This window comes from Hippoglossus stenolepis, chromosome 23, assembly GCF_022539355.2.
Source record: "Hippoglossus stenolepis isolate QCI-W04-F060 chromosome 23, HSTE1.2, whole genome shotgun sequence".
In the NCBI taxonomy this organism is placed as follows: domain Eukaryota; kingdom Metazoa; phylum Chordata; class Actinopteri; order Pleuronectiformes; family Pleuronectidae; genus Hippoglossus; species Hippoglossus stenolepis.
The window spans coordinates 14,109,115-14,116,841 of NC_061505.1; positions in this window are offsets into that span (position 1 = coordinate 14,109,115).

The window sequence follows — 7,727 nt, forward strand, 5'->3', positions numbered from 1 at the left end:
GCACGTTGTGGTGGCAGAATGAAATGGACTCTGAATAGGCTACACTCTGCAAGTACTTCTACTTGTATTACTTTAAGTGTATCAATAAGCAAGTACTTACGGACTTTTAGAAAAGTTATAGTACTTTACATTTTGTCTTTTTCTTTGTACTTTTATGTAAAATGTTTGAGGACTTCCTCCACCACAGACTATGACTGAACACATGCTATCATTGTTGTAACAGCATATTGATTGAGGAGGACATACGGAGTCGAGACAAAGTCTAGCTTTTGTGCCCTCGTTTTTTTTGCAGTTGACTCTGCAGAAAAGGTCGGTGTATGGTAAGGACTTTTTACAGTTTCCATTTCCATGCCGTAAAACTTTGAAACCTTTCAATGAAGTGTAAGAGAAGGAGTGGAGAAGAGTAATAAAGTCAGTTTTACATACATACTGTATGTGTGTAAAGCTGTGTTTTGGTAACCTCAATAAGCCACAGAATTTAATTTGCATTAACAGTAGACTGATCTCTACTGTTATCTGTTTACCCAAATTCAGCTCTCTGTATATGTCTCTGCTCTCGCCTCTCTCCATGGCTGGAGCTGCAGCTGCAGGCCTTGTTTTGGTGCGACACAACGGCGTCTCTGTGCAGCTCGGGGTCTGAGCCGAGGTGGTGAAAACGGATGCTTCCCAAGGGGCCGAGCTGCTGCTGTGGACACCACCATCTCTAATGTCAAGTGGTGAGATTCACCAGGCAGAAGTGAATGAGGCGCTTGATAGAGTTTTCTGCGTCACATGCTGCAGGGTGCACGTGATCACGATAAGCTCGAACATTAAAACCTCTCTAATCTGTTGGCAGAGCAGTTCAGTGAGATAATATCGTTGCAAATGGTCATTTGCATGATTACACAAACTGCAACAGTCTTGGTATTTATGGTATTTAAGATATTGTAAATAACAGAAACGATCCAAGTCTTAATTTCAAGGCAGAAATAACCCTTTCAGCATTTCGAGGAATTCAGAAATTCGAAACTGAAAAAAAACCCCACATGCAAATTTGCTCATGGCAAAGAAGCATCTATTTGGACTCAGAATGTTTAAGCTTTGGCACGAAATAGTTGCAAGCTCTAAGTCAAGCATTGCAGATATTCTGAGTCATTGCACTTTGCTTGGAAAAAGAGTGAAAGAGCTGAGTGAGAGCTGTGTTAAATTTCAGTTTTCTGTGCGCACACACACACACACACAACACACACACACACACACACACACACACACACACACACACACACACACACACACACACACACACGCTGACCTATCCCCTAACCCTCATCTGCAGTGACGCTCGAAGAATTCATCCACTGACGGTTTGCGGCTCATTAACACGTTCTGTAGAAACACTGCTGTGGTCACATTTGTATAAATAAAGTTTAATGAAATTTGACTTTGTGCTGTGTCTGTAATCAGAGGTGGAGCCAGCCGTAAACATTGGCTGAGGGCATGCTGACCCAGGGAGACATTTTCCATTCACAGCAACTATAGTATACACACCATTTTTTGAAGCCAGTCGAGATAACAGAAAGTGATGTTTCCCAGCCTGTGTTGTATCTAATTATTCTCCAATCTCGCAGCCCATTGGCTTTTGTCTGACAACGAATAATCCTCTGGGGGCTACGGCGAATAATTTGGGTCTTCCGTTATAGACGGTGGATGTCCGGGCCCAAACTTTGTCTTCAGTTCGCCGTACACTGTTTACACTACGACTAGTTTATTTTAACTATAATTTAAAATATACTTTTTGCCAGGGTTTTAGGGCCAGATGACATTTCGGTTCCTTTAACAATCATGTGCAACCAAAGCCTGCTCAACCATGAGCCCGGTTCTATGCCGTTATAACATCTGGATTCATGCCATTATAAACATCTGACTCATGCCCTTCTAATATCTGGATCCATGCCATGATAGTCTGGGCTGCTCTATTTGTAAATCAAGGATTTCCAACAAGGCCACGGTAAATCTGGTCTTCAATACTCTGAATCAAATATTAGATCAACAGAAGAATATTTACTGAAGTTATATAAGATTTCTTTAGGGAACAGCACTATAGGGTAAACAACCTGGACATACATTATGATTTTAGAATTTACTTCTCCACTCTGATCTCCTTTCCTCCTTCATAACTTATCTCACGCTCTCAGCTCCACTCATTTACTTTATCTCTAGAAATATCATCCACTGAAGGAGGAAAATATAAAATTGAGACGTAAAATAGATTAATATGCTATTATCCTACATCTGCTGCAGACACCCAGCTCTCTTCTCCTTCCTCTTCTTTTCTCCGCTCCTTTCTTGTCAACACATTTTAATATCCTGTCTCTCGTCCTCTTCACCTCTCCTCGTGTCATTATTCTGTCCCTCATGTCCTCACTTTGATGAATGTGCTGAAAGCGTTACCATCACATTGTGTCAGGCTGTGAAACGGGACTTTTTCAGGATTTAATAATTATAGAAAATTATGAATTTTATATTTAGAATCTCTGACCGGCCAACGTTTGAGCTCCCTACACAGTCCTCCACTGGCCAGTCGTTCCTCTCTTTAGGTTGGACTGTATTACATTTTTTAGAGCCTCTAAAGACAGATATTGTTCAAGTAAATGGATAATTACAGTGATTCATACAGGGTGAAAAAAAGACACAGTGGAAGAATGGAACTCTCCCTACTCTGTGGTTTCATTGCTTAATATAGTGTAATTGTATAAACACTCATCGCTACACGATATTCAAATACTCCCGCACCCTAAATCCAAGCTGTGATTAGATGTAACATGACATGTCCGTGTGGTTCAGCCTACATTGGCAAAAACAACAGCATCAATCATGGTATACACATCAGGGAAGACAGTTCTAATATCAAATCAGCTGATGTAAAAAATGGAGATGCTTTACACTTCACAAAGCAGGACATAGTTTTATTTCAAAGAGATGCATTGTATTATATGGTCACTGAGACAACCGCTCCTTCTAGGGGCAGTAAGACTGGTTGGACATATGCCCTGAACACTGTAGGTCTTCACAGAATAGATTCAAATTGTGTCATTAAACCTTTCTTGTAAATTGGTGGTTGGTCATGTGTTCCAATTTTGGTAATTTCTAAAGGTCCAGTGTAGGAATTAGTGGGAATGAGCTTTTCAAATCTGCATCAGGAGCAGGTCCTTCTTCTTGGAATCCACCATGTTGCACCGCCATGTTGCCACAGTAACCCGGAACAGGCAAACCAAACACACACTGTTAGTGATACAAAAGTTAACGTCCAAGTGTAATGGTACAACATAAGTCTTTTCAATCATTGTGCTGGTGCATTCTTCTTGTCACAGTTAACTGAATAAGAAAATAAACTAGTGTATAGAATCCACAAGCACAAAAGGTCTCACCAACTCAGCCAAAGGCATTTCATAGCCGCCGGTTCTCGCTCACCTTGTGGTCGGCAGTGTTTTGTAACTGTATAACCTGACATATGAACAAAAACAATATTTAGAGTTTGAACATGTCAGAGTGAACCCCCACAATGTTTATGCTGCAATCTGTTGTTCTAACTGTGGTTGACAAACTGTATTTTCATGGGTAAATATTTTAGCTCCAAGTAGATTGAGCAAGTAAAGCAATATTTTCCCAACAGTAGCAGCGTGTGAGGTTTATTCAACATTGTGGTTGATAAAATATGATACTGAAGGGAAGCTAAGCTACAGGAGCTTTGCTGTATGGGTATATGTCTATACTGTGATTATCCCAGGACCGTATTCTTGTTCGAGCAAACAGTAGCATGGACTCTTTTGACTTCTTTCTTCCACCCTTGTTTACCATCTGCAGCCTGATCCAGTCCCCTGCTGTGCGACCCAGAGCAGGTTTATGTTTAGGCTCAGTGACCACTGGGGAACCTGGTGCCGAAAGAATTCGTTTGTGCCACAGGCTCACTGATCGACATCTGTCCAGGGGCGTAACCTTTGACCTGCATAGGGCACCACGGGTCACTGACAGGAAGTGGGTAGAGGTCGGCAATGTGGAGTGAGTGGTGGAAACTATACAACTCAAATGTGGCAATCTGTGTTATTGAGCCTCAAAAAACAGGAAGACAATTTTTTTTAAACGGACATTATAACATCAGCTAGATTGCCCAAAGGACTCAGTAAGAAACTGCACTGGGCGAAATCTCAGAGAAAAGGTGGAAAAGGAGGCGTGTAAAAAACTAAAAGAAGACTTTTTCCTACACAGGCCCCACATCTCAACACTGTCAACCAGAGTGACATCTGATGACAGCCTGAAATTACCGTTTGCAGCCATGCAACACAGTGGGGCTGCACAGCTTAGCAGCTTCATGCTGGGCCACAGGAATGATCAAAATGTATAATGTGGTAACAGCGTTTACACAAACCAACAGCAGTGGACCTCTGTTTCTGCAAGGTTGGGTGCAAACATTTCTTGGGGACAAAAATGTATTCATTGGTTGTGCAAAAACTCAAGGGTCATAGAACTTTAGACGTTTTTCCTCTCCATCAAGAGAAGCCAAAACAACTAGAAGGGTGCTCACCTCCGCTAAGGCTGATTGGCCACTTTATCACCACATTGCATAAACATGTCCTGAGATCAGATACATTCAGATCCTTATTCAGATCCGCACCCATTTTCACCTGCTCATCAATATTAGCACTCTAAACATGCCTGATTTTATTTATATCTCTGCATTTCTCCTTCAGAAATTGACAAAATCTCACAACATAAAAGAAAGTAAAAAAAAAATTCTAAATCAAATCCTCTCCAATAGTTGATGGGTTCCTTCCGCTTTCATACCCCACCCTTTCGTCAAGTTTCATTAAAATCAGTCATTTAAATATTGCATAATCCTGCTAACAATCAAACAAACAGAGGAGGTAGAGTAGCATGATGATAAATGATATGATCAATATAACAGTAATGTTATTCAAAATGATAAATCATTAGTTTCTCCTTGGCTCCCTTGTATGTATTTTATTTTGTATGTACTTAACAACATTTGCACACCATTCTCACTCTCCCCTTGGACCCGGGTTTAGCTGGTTTTCCTTTTTGTCTTTCTATCAGACTGCTTTGTCATGGAAAGTGATCATTTTTTCCAAATACCAAATTAACTTGTGGTGTTCCCCAAGGAACGATTTTAGCTCCCATATAGTTTGAAAAATTATCAGTTGATGCACTTTTTAATGTAATTTAGCTCATGACGCCAAAACACATCTTGAAAATGTCAAATTCAAATACCGAACTACACAGTTGCTTGTTTGATGTCTGATGATATTTGGTTTGTCGGCTGAATGCTTGCAGAGCCTCTCCCCTGTGTGTTCTGCATGAGGGATGGTTTACATTGTGGTCAGGCAGCACCGCAACACACGGAGCTGAAAATCATACAGATCATTTGTGCTGTAATGGATTTAATGACTGATAGGAAGCGCCAAACTCTGTGTTCTGGCCTTGGATCCCCTCCACACACACTTCTTTCTGCCTCATATGCGGGAAATGAGATCAATGTGTTGGTGGGGACGCTTCTGGCCTTGGTGTTTCCTGATAATGTTTCCTAATGGAAGCATATAGAAGGTAAATAAAGATTGGGCAGAAACCCAGTGATTCACTTTGGTGCACACAGATGACATGTGCGCAAAATGTCCCTGTGAAAGCTCAGAAGTGACATTCAAATATAATCCACGTGAATGCAGTGAAGCAGACAGTGAGTGTGTGGCCGCCCACACTGAGTCTGGTTCTGTTGGAGGTTTCTTCTCTCTCTCTCTTTCTTCTCGGTCAGATACGTTCACGACAGAAAAATCTAGGACATAACATATAAGTTCCGCTATGGGGATCATATAGTATATTTGTTTACAGCACATGGGCACTGACATCGGTCATTTTTGTTAAAAGCTCTCAAATCCTCCGGTCTTTCCAAGTTGATGTCTTCATCTGTGTCTTCTACGTGTATGTCGCCTCTTTTTCATCTTGACATGTGCTACACAAATCAAATTTAACTGAATTGCAATTTAATCAAAAGAAAGTTATTCTTTGAGTGATAGTTTTTACAACATATGTACTCTCTCAGACAGGCACACACACAGAACTGTAGTAGTTAAACTCGGACCTGTATCCTGCTTCTGTTTTGTCCCCTCGCGGCCATTTAGTCTCGTGTTTTCTCTCGCGGATTCCTTCGGGGAGATGGGCATAAAAAACAAAGAGTACGTTTTACGATGTTATGAAGAGGCCATCAGAAACCTGGCTTTTATGCCAAAGAAAAACACCGACCTGATGCCAGAATCATCACTTAGGCCTCATGAGTGAACAATTCGCCTGACAGTTCACGGTTCGATTCTGGAGGTGGACGTTATAATGCCTCAAGGACATCTGCTATTCACAGGGGTGCACTTTGGCTCCTGACTCTGGGACCCACTCCGATGACTTTCCCGTGTGCTGGAGGGACCTGCTTCGGTGAAAGAGGGAGGTGTGGTGGGGGTCACACTTACTGAAAGTGCGCCAAGCGAAAACAGGTCTTGTTGATACAGTCACCTGAGCCAACTGGATAACACATTAAGCAGCAGCTACGCTAGCTGGGGCTGCACTGGGGGCCAGCTGTGCACGTGGCCGACTGAAACCACAGCGGAATAACAAGAGAAGTGCACACTAATAGATATTACATTGCCTCGGTGGAAGTGATTTACCTGACAGAGGCACTAACTTATTCATTACCCAGTCATCCTAGTTGAAATCCTACTCGGTCACTGGTTCAGACTGGTGTTGAGTTGCAGCTGCTCGGTTATGACATAATGTCGCCATGAAAAGGTGCTTGGTACCAGTGTTGGCTCACCTGTGTTTTTCTTTGACACAAGAGGACTATTCTGTGTGCACGGCTGGCCAGACGTATCAGGGTCAAAGGTCAGATTTAGGTTGGGTTCCAGAATCAGACTCCTGTTTACGCGTCCCTCACAAGGTTCTGCATCTTGATATCTGTCCTTATTGTGCTCATCACGCATTTACTCTCATTTATGTCAGACAGTCAGCTCACGTAATTCTAGAATATCTCGTTTCTCGCCATGTCGAGGCACACAGTTAAATTTGGTTTAATCTGTCCAGGTTTTGAGTTTTCTGCCGAGGTAAAGGGTGTGTGTGTGTGTGTGTGTGTGTGTGCGCAGAAAACTGAAATTTAAAGAATTAGGTGGCAATTGGTCCCATTTCCCTTGGTTAATCCAGCGACCTCACTGTGAAGAGTTTTCATTACCTTTTAATAAGGAAAAACTGTCAGTGTGGTCTTTGGATTATCCCGTAATTAGGACACTGTATCTGGAAAGACAAGATGCTGTCAATTGCACTTGTTATGATTTGATTTACTGGAAGATCATTTTCCGGAGATTGACACACTGAGAGATGTTTGAAAGAGATGATGTAATGGAAAAGCTACTATTGGGACGTCTGAAAGCTTCTCTAATGATTTATCCTATTTAAACGGTGGGGTAATTTCTGGGGAATGCCTGTTGATATTTGACCTGAAAACCAAAACAACACACCCCTCCCTTCAATGGTCCTTCAGAAGCTCCACCCTCCCACTTGAGGTGTAACAAGTGATGATTTCCACATTTTCCCATATTTCTAAATTGCTCCAAGAAAGAGGATTAGCATAACGTTGGCATATACTGTTCGCTGATTGGTTTTGACTGCGTTGCATTATTCAGCTTTCTTTGTTTCCC